This window comes from Rutilus rutilus (genome assembly GCF_951802725.1).
Source record: "Rutilus rutilus genome assembly, chromosome: 8".
Taxonomy (NCBI): Eukaryota; Metazoa; Chordata; class Actinopteri; order Cypriniformes; family Leuciscidae; genus Rutilus; species Rutilus rutilus.
This window is the reverse complement of record NC_140222.1, coordinates 5,231,011-5,254,891: the sequence shown is the minus strand read 5'-3', so window position 1 is coordinate 5,254,891 and position 23,881 is coordinate 5,231,011. Positions and strand designations below refer to the sequence as shown.

General features: G+C 36.9%; 1 protein-coding gene across 5 annotated transcripts in view; it reads left to right on the top strand.

Annotated features, from left to right (window-relative positions):
• The first annotated feature begins 6,380 nt into the window (after positions 1-6,380).
• Positions 6,381-23,881, top strand: part of ptprsa (protein tyrosine phosphatase receptor type Sa) — a 212,311-nt gene continuing 194,810 nt past the window's right edge. For all 5 annotated transcript variants that reach the window (XM_084415711.1, XM_084415709.1, XM_084415710.1 and 2 more), the window contains exon 1: positions 6,381-6,647. The gene's annotated coding sequence lies outside the window, so the exon portion shown is untranslated. The remainder of the gene's footprint in view (positions 6,648-23,881) is intronic.

Sequence of the window (23,881 nt, the reverse complement as noted above, 5' to 3'; positions counted from 1 at the left end):
ACACACATAACTCAGTATTATTTTATCTGTATAGTTTGATATTGTTTGTGCATCTGTATAGATAGATATCCATACATCCATCCCTGATCCAAACATCCTTCTATTATGGATCAATATCATGGATAGAGATATAGGAAAGGGCTGTGCAGTTTTGCAATAAATAAATAAATAAAATCATCAAATATTGTAATTGCAATTGAATTATATGTGTGTGTGTGGCAGCTGCATGCAAAATTATTATTATTAATAATAATAATAAAAAACAAGCTTAAAATCACATTTTTAAGGATTTATTGCATTAAAAACAGGCTATATTCTTAATAAATAAACAAGTGACCAATGCATAGTAAACAAATGTGGGGGGAACAAATCATACTTTGACATTTAAATTCCAACATTGTTTGTGAAAGTCCAACAAAGTTAAATATGGCAAAATACATATATAAATAAATACTCAAACCTGAAAAGTTGTGTGTCTCCCTGTTTTCATGTCATTATCGCTGTACACTCGGCGGCTGTAACACTGTGCTACATCTAACCCGCTGTGTAAAACACAGTTTAAGCCTAGTAGTTGTTAGGAGTTGCTGATATGTTTAAAAATGGTGCTGTTTTAGCCAACAAGACAGTGATTAAGGTCATATAAAGTTAGATTTTGTGTGTCAAAACACTCTTTGTCCAGAATCTTCACGAAATATTATCAAAACTTTCCACAAATACGCGGGAGACCGTCTTCTGGCAGCGAGAGAAAATAACTATGACTAACTGTGTGAAAGGTCCGTGTTACATTTAACCCTGCGCTCCCCTATCTTTTATTTTGAATACATACAAATGTCTTTAAGTCTTTTAGTTTGTCAGGAGATTTAAAGCGTAGTTTTTGAAGAGTGCGCATGTGTGAACGAGCTCTAGTGTGTAAGAACGCGTCTATGATTGAACCTGGAAATAAAGCAAAATAACTGAGAAAAATGAGAAATAGTCATTTAATTTATAGCAAAACATCTAGCGTTAATTCGATCTCAAACAGATTCATTAACAGTAGTTATTACTCCAACACCTGTGTGACATCATTAACCAACGTGGTTGAACGACCAATTTGCGACAATACGGTTTCGGGAAGCAGTCGTGACTCGCTAGTGGATTTCTTCAGCGAAACATCGTACTGTGTCACTGCCGCTATACGCTGGAATGTCCTGGTTGGTTTCCCAAACGCTGCCAAATGGTGTTCTAGCATGTTTTTTAACATGTTGCTAAGCAGATGCTAAGGTGTTGTGGTTACTTGATGGCCTGAGTGTAAAGAGTCTCTGGTATAGATAAAGAGTATCTGTGGTATTCTGGTCTGTAGAATTTCTCAATCAATGCAGGTTTTTTGACGTTTTCGCCTGTTTTGTCGTCCGCCGGCAAAGAATTGTGTAAGTTCGCTCACTTAAAAAGTAGTACATGTTTGGTGCAACAAGTCATGCTTTGAAATTTAATCCTTTGAGGTTTTTTTCCACGTCTAACCCTAAGTTAGCATTAGCAAACATGCTAACTGCTGCGAACTTAAAACTCATTTTAGGCGCTTTTAGCTGTCATTTTCAAATGTCCCCAATAAGAAGTTTAATACTTAGTTGTTTTTGAGTTGTTGTTTTTTATTTTCAAATGTCCCCAAGTTAGCATTAGCAAATACGTTAAAACAATGGGTACTTAAAACTCCAATTAGGCATTTTAAAGGTGCTCTAAGCGATGTTGAGTGACGTCACTTCTTGTTGACGTTCGAAGTATTGTCAAACAAAACGGAGGCTAGCTCGACTCTCCCTCCTTCTCATCCCGTCCCCCCCCCCCCCCCCCCCCCCCTTCCGTGCTTCCTGAAACAGTCATGAATCATTTAGAAAAAACAAACTGGATTTACCCTGTCCAGCAAAAACAGAGCCTCCTGAATGTGGGATTGGAAGCCCTTCTGCCGGTGGAGTTCTCGCCACCTTTTGAACGCTTTTCCGATGTAAATTCAGGACTTCGTGTTCCTTCTCCTTTTCCCTATTCTTTGTTATTTGTTCATCGGAACGTCGTCTCTGTGGTCGTGTGTCGGCCATATCAAAATTATCAAGAATATACAATTTATCGTTAGTCGTTGTTAGGACATCTCTCCTCTAGCTAACTTCCCTCTTCATTCTTCTCTCTCCTCCACTCCCCACACCCCCCTTCATGTGCACGCGCACGAACCCCCCACCCCCAAATCATTCTTGTCAGTTATTGGCTGGAACACTGTTTGTTATGTTTCGTGGTCCAGGCTGGGCCAGTTTGTTTTTCTTGCCGTTTGTGGAGCCTGTGGTGTCTACAGAGACCGTGTTTTTTTTTTACAGTGTGTTCAGGGGACAGGCAGCTAGCGGATAGTGAGGAGATGTTTGCTGTATGTGACAAAATGTTTCAGCCTAAAAAGCGCGAGACATCGCTTAGAGCACCTTTAAAAAACGGCATGTTTAGTGCAACAATTTATGCTCCAAAATGTAATACTTTAGAGTTACGGGTTTGTTGCAGTTTCTTATTTTAAGTTAGCATTAGCAAATATGCTAATAACATACAATAGGTAACTAAAAGTCACTTAAAATATTACATTTAGAGCATGACTTGCTGCACCAAACATGTCGTAATTTCCAATCACAAGTTAGCATTAGCAAACATGCTAATAACTCACAATGGATACTTAAAACTCACATTTAGCACTTAATGTACGACAGGTTTTTTGCAACAAGTTATGCTCAAAAAGCAATACTTAGGGTTTTAGGGTTACGAGTTTCGGTCTAGGGGTTTGTTTCATTTTCTAATCGTGAGCTAGCACTAGCAATCACGTTAATAACATACAATGGGTACTTAAAACTACGTCTGAACATTTTAAGTGTACATTGGAGCGTAACTTGTTGCACCAAACATCATAATTTGAGTTCTGGGTTTGTTCCTGTTTCTAATCGCAAGTTAGCGTTAGCAAATATGCTAATAACATACAGATGATTCTTAAAATTCATATTTAGCATTTAATGTATGACATGTTTTTTTACAATAAGTTATGCTCAAAATGCAATACTTAGGGTTTTAGGGTTACTAGTTTCGGTCAAGGGGTTTGTTTAAGTTTTTTTAATTGTGAGCTAGCACTAGCAAACACGCTAATTACGTATAATATGTAGCAAGCAAGCTTACAAAGTGTGTTTTATCTTTCATCTGTGCTGCTTCGGAGTACATGGAGCTGATTATTCATGGTGGACGAGGTATTTATAGTGTTAGTGTGGCTGTGGGAATGGTGTTGGATTTATTTATTTATTTATTTTTTTGACGTTGTGCATAAGATTGCGAGCCATCCGCCGACAGAAGGAAGTGCCTCCGTTTTCTGTCAGAGTTTAGCACCCTCGCCTACTCGTGCCATCCGTTAGACAGTTGCCATAGATATCCCAGAATGCCATGCGCTCAGCAATGCAGAGAAGCTACAGAAAGCTCACTATGTCCATTAGCCCGTAAAGCTGCTATATGTTAGCTATGGCAAACTGTTTGATTTGACGCTTTTTTTTACACTTTTTGTCCCCACTTATCGTTAAATCAAAGAGACGACACTGCAGACCGAAGACGCTTTGTGATGGATCAGTACAAAGAAAGGACGAGAGATTTAGTTGTAAGAAGAAGAAGAAGAAGCCTTTAGGGTATCCCTTTCAAAAGTGTAAATGAATCATGAAATCGGCCTGAAACGGAAGAGCGTGTTGTGTAACAGTTGGCAAAATGGCAGGAGAAGGTTTTTTTTTTTTTTTTTTTTTTTGTGCGACTGCTGTGGAGGATTGAGCGCAGGAAGATGTTTCTGGTTGCCAAGGCGTTCTGGTGCCGACTGGCCTCCGCTCAGGCTAAGTTTGGCTCTCACGCCAAGCGTGGCAACCCACACGCGTGACATGGGTACGTGTCGAACAGAGGAGGATAAGAATATGCCTTTATGAAGTGGTTGGAAGTCGAGAAGTCACTGTGAAAACTTTGGTGACACGTCCTATCCCGTCTCTACCAGCTCCAGCTCTTTACACACCTGTAAATCTGTAGTTTTCTCAGGCTTTTGATCAAACTTGGCTGTCTATGCAGTCGAACTATGTGTGTGTGTGTGTGTGTGTGTGTGTGTTTTAAACCATTCTTTCCCCAGACAGCAACATAGTATCCGGGCCACATCTGGTACATGTGGATTCAACGCGTACCGGATCTGGGCCGACACTATGTTGCTGTCTGAGTCATGACTAGAGAACACAAAGTCCCAGAGGTCTCTTTTGCTAAAAACTTCAAGTGGGAGCTCTGGGAAAAATCCCAGTTTACCAGTTGTAATTGCGTGTTTCTCATAAAGTCGGAATCTCATAATTACGTGAACGTACATATATTTCAAATTCAAAATGATAAGTATACATGTTTTTTTTAATAAGTATTTTATATAAAATTACATGTAATCTGCTTAAATATGGTCATTTTTATAATATTTATTTTTAAATAGTTTCACTGTAGCGTTTTTACTAAAGTTAATTAAGAAAAATCCACATCATGTAACTTAGTTAATAAAAATAAAAAATCTAACTCTCATTACTGTAATATGGAAAAGTATATAATTATTTTGCCAATTATTATATTTTTTTAAATTAAATTAATACTAATAAAAAAATGTATATCAAATTCAATCATAATGATAAATTATACATGGCATAATAGCTGGGGGGGGGGTTTGTATTGGTTTTTTTACCGTTTTTTTTTTATACAAAAATTAAATCTATAATAATTGGAGAATTCACTGCTGGCTTTTAATAAAACTTGGCTGTGTGTGTGTGTGTGTGTGTGTGTGTGTGTGTGTGTGTGTGTGTGTGTGTGTGTGTGTGTGTTAACCCATTCTTTCCCCAGACAGCAACACAGTGTCGGCCCAGATCCGGGCCACATCTGATACATCTGGATTCATTGGATTCGTGCCGGATGTGAGCCGGATCTGGGCCGACATGAAAGAACTAGAGAAAACAAAGTCCTAGAGGTCTCTTTTGCCAAAAACTTCAACACCCATAATGCACTCTGATTTGAATTTTAGCGCATTTGAATTTTGTTGGGTCATATGCTGTGTTCACGCCACATCGCAATTACCGTAATTTCGAGATGACGACAGCACTTGATGTTGTGTGTTTCTGTGGCAACAACATGGTCAGGTGGTACAAGTGGGAGATCTCGGAAAGTTCCAAGTTTACAAGTTGTAATTACGAGTTCTACAAGGACGCTTTTTACAAGTTGAAATCTCGTAATTACATGAACGCACCTATATTTTATCTTAAAATCAAAAGAAAAATTCTAAATGATATATATACACACCTTTTTTATTGTATTTTATATCAAATTAGTAGTTATGTGCTTAAATATTATCATTATTACAATCATTTTAAATAATTTTACAGTAGCATTTTTACTTTATAATTCTGTTTATTTATAGTGAAGTTATGCTTATTACTTTTTTTTTAAGATATCATTACTGTAATATGGAAAAAAAAGTATAATTATTTTTGCCAATTATTATAAAAATGAATAAATAGTTTGTTTTACATTTTTAATACAAACATTAAATCTGTTAAATCTATTATTATTATTTTTACAATAAATATTATAGCAGTTAATAGTCTTACTGTAGCATTTTTACATTATAATTCTGTTTTTTAGAGTTAAGTTATTTTTACTTTAAACTCATTCTCATTACTGTACTTGAAAAACGTATAATGAAATTATTTTATTTAGTGCTGTCAGATCGCCTTATCGCATCCAACATAAAAGTTATAAATATATATATATATATATATATATATATACATACACACACACACACATTATATATTTACAAACTTTTTTTGACAACACACATTTTTTGCAAATTATTATTCAAACATTTTAATTCATGAATTATTTAAATGATAAATAATTATATTAATATTTGAATCGTGAAGAATACATCATGTCCTATAACTCTACTACCCTTCATTTATGCTTTAATGAAAAAAAAAAAAATATATATATATATAATAGTATATTATATTAATATTATATTTTAATCCCATTAAGATTTTGGTTACTGTATTACAGTAATACATATTTAATAAGAGTCCTAATTGAGGATAAATAAAAATTCATGTAATTGTCATGAGAATTTGAGGTGAAATGGACGTTTCTTCACGCGATTCATCCCATCACAAGAGTCTAAAGGGGCGTGGCTGGAGTCCGCGCGTTACTGAAAGGGGCGGAGTCAGAAAAGTGTATTGCGATGGAGGGGCGGAGTCCGAGACTGAGAGAGAGAGAGAGAGAGAGAGAGAGAGAGAGAGAGAGAGAGAGAGAGAGAGAGAGAGAGAGGTGGGGGTGGGCGTGTCCATGACGTCACCCTCCAGCTCTCCTCAGCGCGCACAGCTGTGGTTTCTCCGGAGCGGAGCTTGAAATCAGACGCGCCGAGCGAGACGCAGCGCTATCCGGGGGATTTAAAGCGTTATTCGCCACCGTCCACACGCGGAGCTCTCTATCTCCTTGGATCTGCCCTCTCCTTGGATTATTATCGTTATTTATTCCTTGGCGCGATGCTCATGAAGATGTAAGGGGGTTTTGCGCGTGCAGAATCAGGGAGAACGCAGGAACGCGCTCGTTAAAACAAGGTAAGAGCAGTTGAAATGTGACAGCAGACACTTTACGTGAATGTCAGAAATGATTGGAAATGAAACGCCCGTTTTTATCCACTTCAACTGAAGTGTGTGGATATCCTGAAGCGCGTGGAGAAGGTGGTGCCCAGTGCGCAGTTTGCGCTCCAGACGCGTTTTGCGCATTAAGAATAAAGTCAGTTTCGATGCGTTTTAAGACTTTACAGCGCGTTTCTCTGCTTTAATTTGCCAGCTCAAGTCCGCGGGACAGTCATCCTCCCCTCCAGAAGCCAAAGCCTCGCTTGTGTAAACTGAGAATCGATGCCACCGTGCGCGTGCCAGCCTCATATATCTGATATCAAGTACGGGAACGTGTTGAGGACAGCATATTTCAGATGAAAGTAGCGCTGTGCGTTTATGCATCTGATGTGTACATGCAGACTGACGCGATCTTTCAGGAGATTCAGTTCAGCAATGCCCACCTGCTGAAAACTAGTGAACAACACCTCATTTCAGCCGACTAAACCATCATCATAACCACATGAAGACACTGGTTTTAGATGATTTCATCTCCGAAGTCAGAAAGCGCGAGTGAAGCATTTATGAATATCTTAGTTTAGAAATAAATTGCGCGGTGCAAAACTGATGCTGCGCGTGAGGGAATTTCTTTTTTTTTCTTTTTTTTCTAATTAGTGTATTGTGCATATTATATAAAATGCAAATATATGCAGTGATGTTTTATTGTAAAATGTGTCTGGTCAGTGTGAAATGTTCAGCATCTTGTGTTTGATTGTGTCTGCGCTGAACTCAATCGGTGATGGAAACGCGTCCGATATTCAGGATATCGGTTTTCATTCACTAAACATTTGCTTTTAGTCCCTCCAGTCTTGAATATGTTTTTTTATGAATCAGTGTGTGAGATCTGCGTGATACACGAGTTGAAGGAAGGGTGTTTTCGTTTCTTGCCCGGGTCATTCTGCTCAGTCTTTAATATTTCATGATGGATGGATTTGTATTTTTGCACAGTAATGGACATGCCGTCTCGGAGTGGTGTGGTTTACAGTGGATCCGATGGGAAGTGTGTGTGTGCTGCATTTGCATAAAACCAGGCTTGACAGGAGAGTAATTCAAAGCCACACCCCTTTATGGACTTACGTTCACATCTCAAGTGAAACGCACTGCACTCGACTGCATTAAATGTTTGTTGAATATCTTTATGTCTCTAAAAGTCTCTCAAGGGAGATCGTGTGTTAATTCCCACAGGTAAAACTCGTTTGGCCTGAATCAAGTGCACTTGTGTTGCAGTTTCCAGATTTGTCTTGTGATGTGCTCCTAGTTCTCCCGGCAGCGAAGTGGGATAAGTACCTGTCATTGCTTATGTATGGAAATGCGTGTCGTTGCTGCATGAATGGACATTGTGTTATTTACGCAGGGCTCCCAGGGGCCGTCCATCGCTCCAGTGCCCGGCGGATTGATCCAGCGCTCGTTTCCACAGCAGCCTCTCGCTTTACACTCGCTTGTTATAGGAGGAAGAGCTGATGACGTAACAAAGCTCATTAAACCGCACAACTATTGTTAACTCAAAAGAGCAACATCATTTTATTTATTTATTATTCAGTGAAAATGACGTCAGTGTCGTAACGCCCTCAAGCCATATTTTACCTGAATGATCGTACGTTTTCATTGGTGAAAATGGACAATAACTTCAATAAATTATTGTTTTACATAAGCATTTGTTCACTCGAAGAGCAACTGTTTATTTATTTATGCATTTTGGGATATCGCAAAAAAAAAACGTCTGCATGGAAACGGCAAATTCTAAAAATGCACGTAAAAAAACGTATGTTTTTTCCGATAAAGACGACATGCGCATAAACTACAATTGAACACATTTAAACATAAATCCACAACATAAACCTCATGCGACTTTGCCTCAGCGGAGGCTGTGATTGGATAACTGGACTAACCAGCGGACCAATCGCATCGCAGCATCTCAAATGTTGGCTTGGTGGTTTTTGACACAAGTCATTTATGATGGAGGAAATCTACCAATGAATCTATCTATCTATCTATCTATCTATCTATCTATCTATCTATCTATCTATCTATCATTTTTTCCAGTCATCCATCCAATACTGTAAAATGTCTGTAGGATGTCTCAAGGAGCAACTATTTATTTATTTATTAATTTAATTATTATTTATCTTTTGAAGGTTGTGTTGTTGAAAATAAGGCTGTCAATCTTGTATTGCACTCAACCCATATTTTGCAAATTTTGGTCATTTGGTCATATATATATATATTTGTTTTGTTTTGTAAAAATGTATGTTTTATATACATACATACACAAACGCACACACACACATATATATATATATATATATATACATACATACACACACACACACACATATATATATATATATATATATATATATATATATATACATATAATACATATCAAGACGTTACCTGTTGATGTTTCAGAGCGAATGGAGCTTAAATTCCAGTGTGTTTCGAGTGTGTTCAGCTCTGAAGGTCTTTCAGAGAAGCAGTTTTTGTTCTGTGTGTGTCAGATTGTGTTGGCTGTTCTCAGACCTTCAGCGAGCGTCTGAACACGTGAAGGATTTCAGGAATATTTTGATGTGTTGTCGTATCCCAGCAGGCCTTGTTGTGTGGAGACGGATGGCCTGCGCTTGAGCAGGATGAGCGCTTTTCATGAGCGACGCTTGCCTCCGTGAATCCATGACACTACCCGCTGTAAAACACACACATAATGAGCAGGAAGAGAGGATTATGGGCCGTGAAACAACACGAGTGTCCTAAGAGTTGCTGGAGCTCTGCTTAACGTACTTCATTTACTCTTCAGGTCTTAATGCTTGCGAAAAGTGTTGGTTTGGATGATTTCCACAAATATATTTAGCCGGTGTGTATGAGGATCTGGGCATTAGCATTAGCAGTGTGCTAACACCGAGTTTTCCCGCTCTATGGAAGAGTTTCCAGTACATGTTAGTCGTTAGTTTGACTTTGACTGCATTGATGGCATTGTCAGTATTGTTTTTCTGCTAACTGTATTTATCAATGAATTCGCAATAAATTATTATTATATGCTTTAGAAATGTACCTTATTTTATTATATTATTTAATTATTACTATATTTATATATTTTAGAAATGAGATCTAAATTTTATTTTCTATTTTATGCAATTAGAGGATTAAAATAATTAACTTTTTTATTTTATTTCTTATTTTGCTGTATGATTTTATTTATATTTACGTACTTTACAAACAAGAGACCAAAATATTATTTCATTTATTTTTTTTATATAATCGGTCTCAATTTTCTGATTTTCTCAATTTTATATTTGTATATTTTAGAAATTCAATTATTATTTTTTATTATTTTGATCTTTGATTATTTTTATATTACATGTATATTTATGTCCTTTAAAAACAAGACATTTACATTTTATTAGATTTTTTTTATACAATTGGGGGATCTAAATCATCTTATTTTTATTTTATTTTATGATTTTTATATTTATTTACATAAAAAAATAAGAGATCTCAGTTTAATTTTATTTTTTATTCATATTTATATACTTTAGAAATTAGAGATTTTATTTTAGAGAATTTATTTATTTTAAATTCTGTGTTCCAACTCTGCTTTACCTTTGTTTGAGACGTACACCTCCAGAAACGCTCAGGCGCAGGCTCCCCGTCTCTCAGTGTCCTGTACAGTGTGTGACGAGATCCTCTGCTTGCAGTGAGTGTGCAGACTGTGCTTCGACACCTGTGTGAGCCGACAGTGAAGAGCCCGGGCTCTTGTTCTCGGACCTCCCGCTTGTTCGCAGCAGAATTTATCCTTTGCTGGCGTTTCCAGGAAGGCATCAGCCTTTATGCGCTGGAGCCTGACACTTTAATGGGTTTGATGTGTACCTGCGCTCGCACAGGGGGCCTGCAGAAAGCAACGGGTGCATATAAAAGAATGATGGGCTGCGGTGTCAGACAAGATGGAGAAAGAGTGTTACGCACCTCTGGGAATATAAACGCTTCAGGCGGATCCAAGTTCATCCATAGTGTACGGGTCAACTAGAAAAGGGGGAATCATTATCTTGGCAAAGTTATCAAGGGGGCGGGGTTTGCAATTTGCAATATCTTTTATAACCGAGTACTTTAAAAGTTCCCTAGAAAGTAGTATGCCATAAACTATTTAAATAGTATATATGAATTCAGATTTGTTAAACGATGTTCGCAACCCATTTTACTTCGTAAAGTGATGTATTTCAGTGAAACAGGAGGTTCGGTGGAAAAAAACCTGACTGTCTGCTGTTGATTGGATGGAGAAACGTGTATGCAAAATATATGGCTGGTGGTTTGAGGGGCGGGGTTAAAAAAAGTGAGTTCTTGATGATGTCATCAGAAAAGGAAATTCATTTTAGAGGCAAAAAAAGCTGTATTTTAATGAAAGTCAAACTTTTTTTTTGTCTGTAGAATGACGTAACAATGAATTGTTTGAAACCGAGACCAAAAATGGGTTTTTAGGAAGTAAATAAACTGGGGGGGGGGAAGTGTTGAAGGATTTACTTTGAAACGATTTTCACTCAGAAATCGCTGATTAATTTCACAAAAAATAATAATATAAGCAACGGCAAATTATAGTCTTTTATGACATGCAATGATTACTGCACTAATAACCATTTTGCATAATGTAAAGAATGGATAGTATGTGAATTCACATTCCTTACATGATGTTTGCAACCCATTTTACTTAGTATTTATTTCTGTGAAACAGGAGGTTCAATGAGAAAAAAAATTTGGGGTGGGACTTTAATTTGACTGCCTGTTTTTAATAGGATTGTGAAAAGTATATGTAAAGTATATGAAGAAAATACGTGTACTTGATGATGTCATCAGAAAAGGACATTCATTTTACAGGCGGATGAATGCAAGTTTATGGCCGGGGGCTTGAGGGGCGGAGTTTAAAAAAGTGAGTACTTGATGATGTCATCAGAAAAGGACATTCGTTTTAGAGGCGGATGAATGCAAGTATATGGCCGGGGGCTTGAGGGGCGGAGTTTAAAAAAGTGAGTACTTGATGATGTCATCAGGTAAGAACATTAGTTTTAGAGGCGGATGAATGCAAGTATACGGCCGAGCGCTTGAGGGGCGGAGTTTAAAAAAGTGAGTACTTGATGATGTCATCAGAAAAGGACATTCGTTTTAGAGGCGGATGAATGCAAGTATATGGCCGGGGGCTTGAGGGGCGGAGTTTAAAAAAGTGAGTACTTGATGATGTCATCAGGGAAGAACATTAGTTTTAGAGGCGGATGAATGCAAGTATATGGCCGGGGGCTTGAGGGGCGGAGTTTAAAAAAGTGAGTACTTGATGATGTCATCAGGGAAGAACATTAGTTTTAGAGGCGGATGAATGCAAGTATATGGCCGGGGCTTGAGGGGCGGAGTTTAAAAAAGTGAGTACTTGATGATGTCATCAGGGAAGAGCATTAGTTTTAGAGGCGGATGAATACAAGTATATGGCCGGGGGCTTGAGGGGCGGAGTTTAAAAAAGTGAGTACTTGATGATGTCATCAGAAAAGAAAATTCGTTTTTGAGGCGGATGAATGCAAGTATATGGCTGGGGGCTTGAGGGGCGGAGTTTAAAAATGTGAGTACTTGATGATGTCATCAGGGAAGAACATTCTTTTAAGAGGTGGATGAATGCAAGTATATGGCCGGGGGCTTGAGGGGCGGAGTTTTAAAAAGTGAGTTCTTGATGATGTCATCAGAAAAGAAAATTAGTTTTTGAGGCGGATGAATGCAAGTATATGGCCGGGAGCTTGAGGGGCGGAGTTTAAAAAAGTGAGTACTTGATGATGTCATCAGAAAAGGAAATTCGTTTTAGAGACGGATGAATGCAAGTATAAGGCCGAGCGCTTGAGGGGCGGAGTTTAAAAAAAGTGAGTACTTGATGATGTCATCAGAAAAGGAAATTCGTTTTAGAGGCGGATGAATGCAAGTATACGGCCGAGCGCTTGAGGGGCGGAGTTTAAAAAAAGTGAGTACTTGATGATGTCATCAGAAAAGAAAATTCGTTTTTGAGGCGGATGAATGCAAGTATATGGCTGGGGGCTTGAGGGGCGGAGTTTAAAAATGTGAGTACTTGATGATGTCATCAGGGAAGAACATTCTTTTAAGAGGTGGATGAATGCAAGTATATGGCCGGGGGCTTGAGGTGCAGAGTTTTAAAAAGTGAGTACTTGATGATGTCATCAGAAAAGAAAATTAATTTTTGAGGCGGATGAATGCAAGTATATGGCCGGGAGCTTGAGGGGCGGAGTTTAAAAAAAGTGAGTACTTGATGATGTCATCAGAAAAGAAAATTCGTTTTTGAGGCGGATGAATGCAAGTATATGGCTGGGGGCTTGAGGGGCGGAGTTTAAAAATGTGAGTACTTGATGATGTCATCAGAAAAGGAAATTCGTTTTAGAGATGGATGAATGCAAGTATAAGGCCGAGCGCTTGAGGGGCGGAGTTTAAAAAAAGTGAGTACTTGATGATGTCATCAGAAAAGGAAATTCGTTTTAGAGGCGGATGAATGCAAGTATACGGCCGAGCGCTTGAGGGGCGGAGTTTAAAAAAAGTGAGTACTTGATGATGTCATCAGAAAAGAAAATTCGTTTTTGAGGCGGATGAATGCAAGTATATGGCTGGGGGCTTGAGGGGCGGAGTTTAAAAATGTGAGTACTTGATGATGTCATCAGGGAAGAACATTCTTTTAAGAGGCGGATGAATGCAAGTATATGGCCGGGGGCTTGAGGGGCGGAGTTTTAAAAAGTGAGTTCTTGATGATGTCATCAGAAAAGAAAAATAGTTTTTGAGGCGGATGAATGCAAGTATATGGCCGGGAGCTTGAGGGGCGGAGTTTAAAAAAGTGAGTACTTGATGATGTCATCAGAAAAGGAAATTCGTTTTAGAGGCGGATGAATGCAAGTATATGGCCGGGAGCTTGAGGGGCGGAGTTTAAAAAAGTGAGTACTTGATGATGTCATCAGAAAAGGAAATTCGTTTTTGAGGCGGATGAATGCAAGTATATGGCCGGGGGCTTGAGGGGCGGAGTTTTAAAAAAGTGAGTACTTGATGATGTCATCAGAAAAGGAAATTCGTTTTAGAGGCGGATGAATGCAAGTATATGGCCGGGAGCTTGAGGGGCGGAGTTTAAAAAAAGTGAGTACTTGATGATGTCAGAAAAGGAAATTCGTTTTAGAGGCGGATGAATGCAAGTATATGGCCGGGAGCTTGAGGGGCGGAGTTTAAAAAAGTGAGTACTTGATGATGTCATCAGAAAAGGAAATTCGTTTTAGAGGCGGATGAATGCAAGTATATGGCCGGGAGCTTGAGGGGCGGAGTTTAAAAAAGTGAGTACTTGATGATGTCATCAGAAAAGGAAATTCGTTTTTGAGGCGGATGAATGCAAGTATATGGCCGAGCGCTTGAGGGGCGGAGTTTTAAAAAAGTGAGTACTTGATGTCATCAGAAAAGGAAATTCGTTTTAGAGGCGGATGAATGCAAGTATATGGCCGGGAGCTTGAGGGGCGGAGTTTAAAAAAAGTGAGTACTTGATGATGTCAGAAAAGGAAATTCGTTTTAGAGGCGGATGAATGCAAGTTTATGGCTGGGGGCTTGAGGGGCGGAGTTTAAAAAAAGTGAGTACTTGATGATGTCAGAAAAGGAAATTCGTTTTAGAGGCGGATGAATGCAAGTATACGGCCGAGGGCTTGAGGGGCGGAGTTTAAAAATGTGAGTACTTGATGATGTCATCAGGAAAGGAAATTAATTTTTGAGGCGGAAAAAGCTGAATTTTAATGAAAGGCAAGCATTTTTTTTGTCTGTAGAGTAACTGACAAGCATTAAGCGTTTGTTTGACAACCTTCAGAAAGCGTATTGTGTAAAAGCAGTGCGATGACAGGGCGTTTAATGTGTTTGTGACTCACGGTAAAGGTCAGCTGGAGACCCGGTCAGTGGGAGACGGATGGATGGATGATACGACCCTCGTTCACACCGAGCACTTAGAAGACGGTGAAGCTCGAAGGTCACCTCAACATTTCATCCGTCTTCCCGCCCCGCTGAGATCATTCTCCCCACGAGGTCTCCTGAGGTTAATGCATCCGGACAAACAGAGGAAGACGACGTTCGTTTGTTCTCCTCCGTCCGCCGCGTGCTTGTCGTCTGCAGTTTTCGTCTGCTGACATAATATCCATGAATGATTCATCTGCGCTCATGGATAATTGAATGAATGCAGGCAGTGGCTCTTCCGCCGGTGTCGGTGTGTGTGTGTGTGTAGACTCCACCAGTTTCATACACTCTTTACATCTTTATTGGTCTGTTGTGGGATAATCCGATCAGGATGCATGAGATTGCCATATGGGATGCGTGACTGGGGTTATGTGATGGGAGAATGATGAAGGCTTATAGGCGTCTCACTCTTTCATGGTATTAGAGGCACAAATCCCAAGGTTTTGTTTGGGAACTATTAGATAAAGTATTATCTGGCATAGAAGTAACTTAGCTAGTTTTAAACACATTCAATGTCTGATTCCCCCCTATTTAAAATAGTTTTGTTCCGTTGAGCTTTTAATTTCTTTAAAATTTTAAGAATTAACAATCAATTGTGTAGTAATAATTCTATGTATATAGTTATTAATATTGTGTTTTTATATTAATTATAAATAAATAAATATAAAATTATTCAAACTCTTAAATATATATATATATATTACATAAAATATGCAGTATATTGATAAATAAATGTTAATATACATTTTTAAAAATACATATTCATTTTAATTTGACTGATAATATAAAATAGTTTACCAATACTACAATACCAATACTAATATATGTATGTATTTTTTTTATTTTTTTATTTTTTATTAAAACTCTTTATATTTATCAGTAAAATTAAAAAATATTACACAATATATTTATTTATGAATATATTAAATATTTATATTTTTATATATTATAATATTTATATAATTTATATAATTTAGAAAATATGAAAAAAATTTAGGAATATATATAAAATGGAATATATTAATACATAAATATATTAATATTTTAAAAAAAATACATATTCATTGTAATTAAAAAAATAGTTAATATTATCAGTCATATATTTATGTGTGTGTATTACTTTTTATTACAAATAAATACATGAATATGAAATTATTCAATATTATTTATATTTACCAGTCAAACACACAATATATTTATTAATGAATATATTTAATACTTATATTATTATTATATTTATATAATATAAAAAAAATTGTAATGTGGTAAATTGTAATTTTTACCTTTATATATAATAATTAAATAATGATTTTCTAAACTAGTTTACCATTTTCAGTCATTGCAATAACTGCAAACCTCATGTTAATTGAATAAAAATAAAAATAACTGATATTTGGCTTTGACCTTCTCCTCATTCCTGTCACTCCACAAGAAAATGAAACCCTTCCTGAGAGTGTGTGTTGTTTTGTTGTTCGTGTCCGGTGTAAATGAAGATGTAGACGGCGGACGAGCGATGGGATGAAGCCGATATTGATCAGGGAAACTCGCTTCACTGTCGTCTTCCCATGATCCCTTTCACCTCATCCGGATCCCATCCGAGCCGTTCGGCACCTCACAATCCCCTGTCTAGTCTTCGGATATATACATATTATCAGCTTAGTGGAAGATCTGGACACATCTGTATTCACACACACATTTATCATGACATATTTAACACACAATGCTCAGCATGAGCTCAGGCTTTCACAATATTGCTAAATTAAAACCTTAAGAGGGTGAAACGCATAAAAACATGTACAGATCATATTTCACACAAAAATATCGATTTTATATATATATATACACACAGTGGGTACAGAAAGTATTCAGACCCCCTTAAATTTTTCACTCTGTTATATTGCAGCCATTTGCTAAAATCATTTAAGTTCTTTTTTTTTCCTCATTATTGTACACACAGCACCCCATATTGACAGAAAAACACAGAATTGTTGACATTTTTGCACATTTATTAAAAAAGAAAAACTGAAATATCACATGGTCCTAAGTATTCAGACCCTTTGCTCAGTATTTAGTAGAAGCACCCTTTTGATCTAATACAGCCATGAGTCTTTTTGGGGAAAGATGCAACAAGTGTTTCACACCTGGATTTGGGTATCCTCTGCCATTCCTCCTTGCAGATCCTCTCCAGTTCTGTCAGGTTGGATGGTAAACGTTGGTGGACAGCCATTTTCAGGTCTCTCCAGAGATGCTCAATTGGGTTTAAGTCAGGGCTCTGGCTGGGCCATTCAAGAACAGTCACGGAGTTGTTGTGAAGCCACTCCTTCGTTAATTTAGCTGTGTGCTTAGGGTCATTGTCTTGTTGGAAGGTGAACCTTCGGCCCAGTCTGAGGTCCAGAGCACTCTGGAGAAGGTTTTCGTCCAGGATATCCCTGTACTTGGCCGCATTCATCTTTCCCTCGATTGCAACCAGTCGTCCTGTCCCTGCAGCTGAAAAACACCCCCACAGCATGATGCTGCCACCACCATGCTTCACTGTTGAGACTGTATTGGACAGGTGATGAGCAGTGCCTGGTTTTCTCCACACATACCGCTTAGAATTAAGGCCAGAAAGTTCTATCTTGGACCAGAGAATCTTATTTATCACCATCTTGGAGTCCTTCAGGTGTGCTTTCATGTGTCTTGCACTGAGGAGAGGCTTCCGTCGGGCCACTCTGCCATAAAGCCCCGACTGGTGGATGGCTGCAGTGATGGTTGACTTACTACAACTTTCTCCCATCTCCCGACTGCATCTCTGGAGCTCAGCCACAGTGATCTTTGGCTTCTTTACCTCTCTCACCAAGGCTCTTCTCCCCCGATAGCTCAGTTTGGCCGGACGGCCAGCTCTAGGAAGGGTTCTGATCGTCCCACACGTCTTCCATTTAAGGATTATGGAGGCCACTGTGCTCTTAGGAACCTTAAGTGCAGCAGAATTGTTTTTGTAACCTTGGCCAGATCTGTGCCTTGCCACAATTCTGTCTCTGAGCTCTTCAGGCAGTTCCTTTGACCTCATGATTCTCATTTGCTCTGACATGCACTGTGAGCTGTAAGGTCTTATATAGACAGGTGTGTGGCTTTCCTAATCAAGTCCAATCAGTATAATCAAACACAGCTGGACTCAAATGAAGGTGTAGAACCATCTCAAGGATGATCAGAAGAAATGGACAGCACCTGAGTTAAATATATGAGTGTCACAGCAAAGGGTCAGAATACTTAGGACCATGTGATATTTCAGTTTTTCTTTTTTAATAAATGTGCAAAAATGTCAACAGTTCTGTGTTTTTCTGTCAATATGGGGTGCTGTGTGTACAATAATGAGGAAAAAAAATGAACTTAAATGATTTTAGCAAATGGCTGCAATATAACAAAATGAAAAATTTAAGGGAGTCTGAATACTTTCTGTACCAACTGTATATATATATATATATATATATATATATATATATATATATATATATATATTAGATTAGATTAGATTAGATTCAACTTTATTGTCATTACACAAGTACAGGTACAAGGCAACGAAATGCAGTTTAGGTCTAACCAGAAGTGCAATAGCAGCAAGTGCAGGATATACAGTGGTTCATAAGTGCAGAACATGGATATGTACTGAATAAATATAGAGTTGAATACTATTATAAACAAAAATTTACAGATAGATTGTCCTATGAATATAATATACAGATAACTATTACTGTGAACAGAATTTACAGCTAGATATGTACTGAATATAATAATATACAGATGGCTATTACTATAAACAGAATGTTTACAGATAGATATGTACTGAATATAATATACAGATGGCTGTTACTATAAACATAATTTTACAGATAGATATGTACTATGAATATATATACAGATGGCTGTTACTATAAACAGAATGTGAGCATAATATACAGATGGATATTACTATAAACAGAATTTTACAAATAGATATATGTATAAGTTAGGCTAATGAGCAGTATAACAATGGATTTAAAGTAGTGCAAATAAAGTTTGGACAGAAGCTATCCGAGTGAGTGCAGTGGAAAGTAATTGCATATTACAGTTAGGGTACGATATTGCAATGTATATATAACAGTCGGTACTGTAAATAAACAGTCGGCAGTGCAAATGAGCATATTCCAGTCAAGGTAGTAGTGCAAGATGCATATGTAAACAGTTGTTACTGTAATAACAGTCAGCAGTGCAAATGAACATTATAGTATTGCAAATAACAAAATGGAGGCAGGTGTGAGGAGGGAGAGGAGAGTCAATCAGTATATGAGGGGAGTGGGATCAATGAGGGTTAGAGTTTAATAAAGAGACAGCTCTGGGGAAAAAACTGTTCTTTAGTCTGCTGGTCCTGGTCCGGAGGCACCTGAAACGCCTGCCGGAAGGCAGGAGAGAAAACAGTCTGTGGGCTGGGTGAGAGGAGTCCTTAAGGATGCTGCGAGCTCGATGCAGACAGCGTTTCCTCTGGATGTGCTCGATGGCAGGTAGTGGAGTCCCAGTGATGCGCTGGGCGGTTTTCACCACCCGCTGCAGTGCCTTGCGCTCTGCAACAGAACAGCTCCCATACCACACTGTAGCACAGTTGGTCAGGATGCTTTCTATTGCACAGCGATAGAAGTTCACCAGGATAGTGGAGGAAAGCTGATTCTTCCTCAGTGTCCTCAGGAAGAAGAGGCGCTGGTGAGCCTTCTTGACCAGGCTGGAGGTGTTGGTTGTCCAGGTCATGTCCGCCGAGATGTGGGTCCCCAGGAACTTGAAACTGGAGACACGCTCAACAGCCATTCCATTGATGTGGATGGTGTCGTGTGTGCCTCTTGACACTTTCCTGAAGTCCACGATGAGCTCCTTCGTTTTGGTGGTGTTGAGGAGCTGGTTATTTTCGGTGCACCATGTGGCCAGGTGCTTGATCTCCTCCCTATAGGCAGTCTCATCGTTGTTGCTGATGAATATATATATATATTATTTAACTATAAATAAATAAAATTTAGATTTTTTTATTTTAATTTGTATTTAGTTGTTTTGTGTCAGTTTGTCAGAATAAGAATAATGTTTCATCTTTATATTTTTGTTATTATTATTATTATTTATTTATTGTTTTCACTGGTGATGCAAATTATTTATTTTTTTTATAAATAAATAAAATTGGCTTAATTTTTTTACATTTATTATAAATTGTATATTATATTTAATATTTTATTCTAACTTTATTTTTATTATTTTTTATTATGATAATACTAAATCTTTTTAAAATATTTGTTTATTTGATTTTCTTTTTGTGATTTAAAAAAAATATATATATATTTTTTTTGATATTTGATTGTTTTGTGTGTGTGTGTTTTTTCCAGTCAATTTATTATTATTATTATTATTATTATTATTATTCTGATTCATAATATGAAATACTAAATGTTTTTTATATTATTTGTTAAATAATTAGAACAAATTTATTTCTTTTTTTATTTCTTTTTTTGTGTGTTTATTATATTATATTATATTATATTATATTATATTATATTATATTATATTATATTATATTATATTATATTATATTATATTATGTAGATGAAATGTGTGTTTTTGATCATGAGCATGATTAGCGGTCTGGTTTCTCGTGTCCTAAATGTTTTCTTCAGGTTTCCACATTTCCATCGGCTTTCTGCTTCTGCTAATCCTCCTGTACATCTCTTTGCTCCGTTAGTTTCCTGCTCTATTAGCGGTAACAGCGTTTTTTCCCCCTGTAGGTCCTAATGGGTTAGCGTTAGCAAGCGCACAAGCGTAGCCGTGTCGCTATCAGTCAAAGATAAAGCCCTGTAGAGATGTTTCCTCTCTTTACGCTCTCTGGATTGATCGTCCGGCTAGCTGACGTCGATTACGTGACTGTCTCTCCTCCAGTTTCCGATACAAAATCAGCATTAGACCTGATTCAACTCAGTGGAAGCAAAAACCAACTCAAAACTGGAAAAAACAAATGATTTTTGTGAAGTGTCGAGGTAAACTGCCAGCTCATTTGCATTTAAAGTAGCCCAGCGTTCTTTAATTGAGTCAGTTTATCAGCACAGTTTAATAGCGCTAATTTTACTTACACCTGGGAACGCTTAAACAGATACTGTGTGTTTTTCCTCGTTTTTCGAGGAGTATTTAGGGAGGAATGTGAGGAATTTGGCCGCTCACCCGGTATCAGGTTGTGTTGTGTTTCCCAGGTTCGCAGCGGACAGAGATTTGGGAGCCGGCCAGCGGCGAGTTGGTCAACGGGACAGACTGCAAATGAATATACAGCTTTATTGTGCCAGTATAGTTCATATATAATCACTATTTGCTTTCCTAAAAGACAATTTCTGATGGATGTTGAATATCCCCCATGGTGAATATCCAGTTTCACTTGGACATCCGTCATGTGACTGAAGCAAAATGCTCTGTGTTAAATGTAGTTCAGTTGCAAACTCTTATAATACTGTATTTTAATTTTTTTTAAGCATTGTCTTATTTATTTCCTATGGAAGCCTGTTTCCGCCACAAAATAAAACATTTAAAAAGATAATTGCGACTTTTTATCTCACAATTGCGAGTTTACATCTCAGAATTGCGAGATTTAAAGTCAGAATTCTGACTTTTTTTCTCGCAATTGCGACTTATATCTCACAATTCTGACTTTATAACACACAATTGCGACTTTATTTCTCAGAATTGCGACTTTATTTCTCACAATTCTAACTTGATATGTCGCAATTGTGAGAAAAAAAGTCCGAATTGTGAGTCGCAATTATTATTATTTATTTATTATTCAGTGGCGGAAACAAGCTTCCATAATTTCCTACCAAATGTCAACTTTTGGTGTTTTTGCGAACTTTCCTACTCCAGAATAAGCAATTTGTTAGTGTTTCATGAGCATTTTTTTGCTAATTTTGACTCCTGGAAACACGCTACTGTACCTTTAAATATGATTGGCTAACTTTCAACTTTCAGTTGCTGAAAAGAATAGCGTGTACCAGTCTGGTTCTGGAAGTAAAAACTACATTCAGGTTTTCCGTAGGGAAATAGATTTTTAACGATGATTTTTAACGATACGTTTTTACTGCGAGCGACGAGGTTGTTAAACGATGGTGTTTGCTTCTGACGCATTATTTCAGCTTATTCCTAAAATAATCGTTTTAACAGCAGAATTCCTGGTGGGAAAACTACATTACCTATAATGCTATGCAGGAAATTCCACCAATCAGAGAGCTGAAAATCACAACATGCGCCAAAATATCTTGTTAGCTCCGCCCACTCCCATGAAGCACCGCAAATGACGTAATCACGTCTACGCTCTCAAAATACTTAAATATTTGCATATATATGCATATTATGCAATAAAAAGGGAAGAAATTAATGAAAAAAAAATACTTTTGGAAACATCGCAACAACAAAAAAACAAGATGCTCTTTCTATGTGTTCATAATATGATATGCAAATGCATGGTAATGAGTCGTGACATCATTGTTATGTTTGCATAGACTGCAGAGGAATACAAAATCCGTTTTTCTGTGATATGATCCCATTAATGAATGAGATTGTGTGGATTACAGTGGCCTAGAAAGCCTTTTGCTCGAGCAGTGTTTTGTTCAGTGGATCTTCAGCTTGAGTCGGGATGCTCAGATCCATTTAAAGGGAATGAATGTTTTTTGTGGCTCTGCTCCGGCCGGCGGAGAAGAAGTGACGGAGACGGTGGTTTATTACTCGGGATAAGAGCTTGTGCTTCTCCTGAGGAAAGAGCTGCTGTTTAATTCATGCGCTGATGCGACATTGTGATTCTGTTTACTAGAGGACGTCTGGAGCGTCTGAACAGCTCATAGTCTAACATATAACAATAGCCTGGTTTAATTAATAGTTAACCGCAAACCACACACACATCATCTTATAGACGACTTAACGGGTATTTTGATGAAATTGAGTTTCAAGTGAAGCACTTAGATGCTTTTTAGGTTGACAGAGATTGCTTGCTTTATTTATTTATTAGGTTTTATTTATTCATTCATTCATTTATATAATTTATGTACATATTTATATTTATGTTTGTATTTATTATTTATTGTTATCCATTTTTATCTTTTTATTTATTTTTATTTATTTAATTATTTACATATTTAAATTTGTATTTATTAGTTTTATTATTTATTTAATTATTCATATATTTATATTTTTACCTGGATTTATTTATTACTTTTTTATTTATTTATTTATTTATTATTTATTGTTATTTTATTTATTTTAATAATTGTTTGTTTGTTTCATTTACATATAAATGTTTGTATTTATTTATTAGTTTGTATTTATCTGTTTTATTTACTTATTTATATATATTTTTTGTATTTATTTATGTATTTTTAATTTGTAATCTTTTTTTAATCATTTAATTGTTTATATACACATATACATATATATATATATATATATATATATATATATATATATATATATATATATATATATATTTATTATTATTATTATTATTATTATTTTTATTTTTATTTTTATTATTATTATTATTATTTTTTTTTATTTTTTTTTAAGTTTGTATTGTAGTATCTAAAGAGAATTAATGGCGTATTGTAATTCTGTGAAAACTAGGCTGTCAGTGTCATATTATACTATCTTACAAAGTTTATTTTACATATTTCCTGAATGATCTATAAGCGTTTGCTTATCATATATCGTTTGGAATCATATAAGCGTTTGCTTCGTCCACCTCCTTTTCAAACCATGCACTTGTATAATTTGTCTGTTATGTTGTTTGTTATGTTGATTTGTGAGAAAATTAGTGTGCAGGTTTGAAATAAATATCATCATCATCATCATCATCTACACCAAGTTGCCCAAAAGTACAACATATTGAATATATTTGGTTGATGTTCTGATACAGTCTGATATTGTTTTTTACCTCGCCTTCATTCTCAGGACGATTCTCGTGCTGGTTGAGCAATAGACGTCACAGCTGACGCCGCAGACTTTAATCACCGCGTGAATCCGCAGCTTTACAGGGCAGATGTGAAACTTGCTCCTCCAGTTTTCCTTGGCGTATCGTTTCTTCTCATGACTTCCTCTCTTCTTCCCCTCGCATCTATTTGCAGTTCTCTCTGGAGTTTTATTCTCTTTCAGGGCTCACT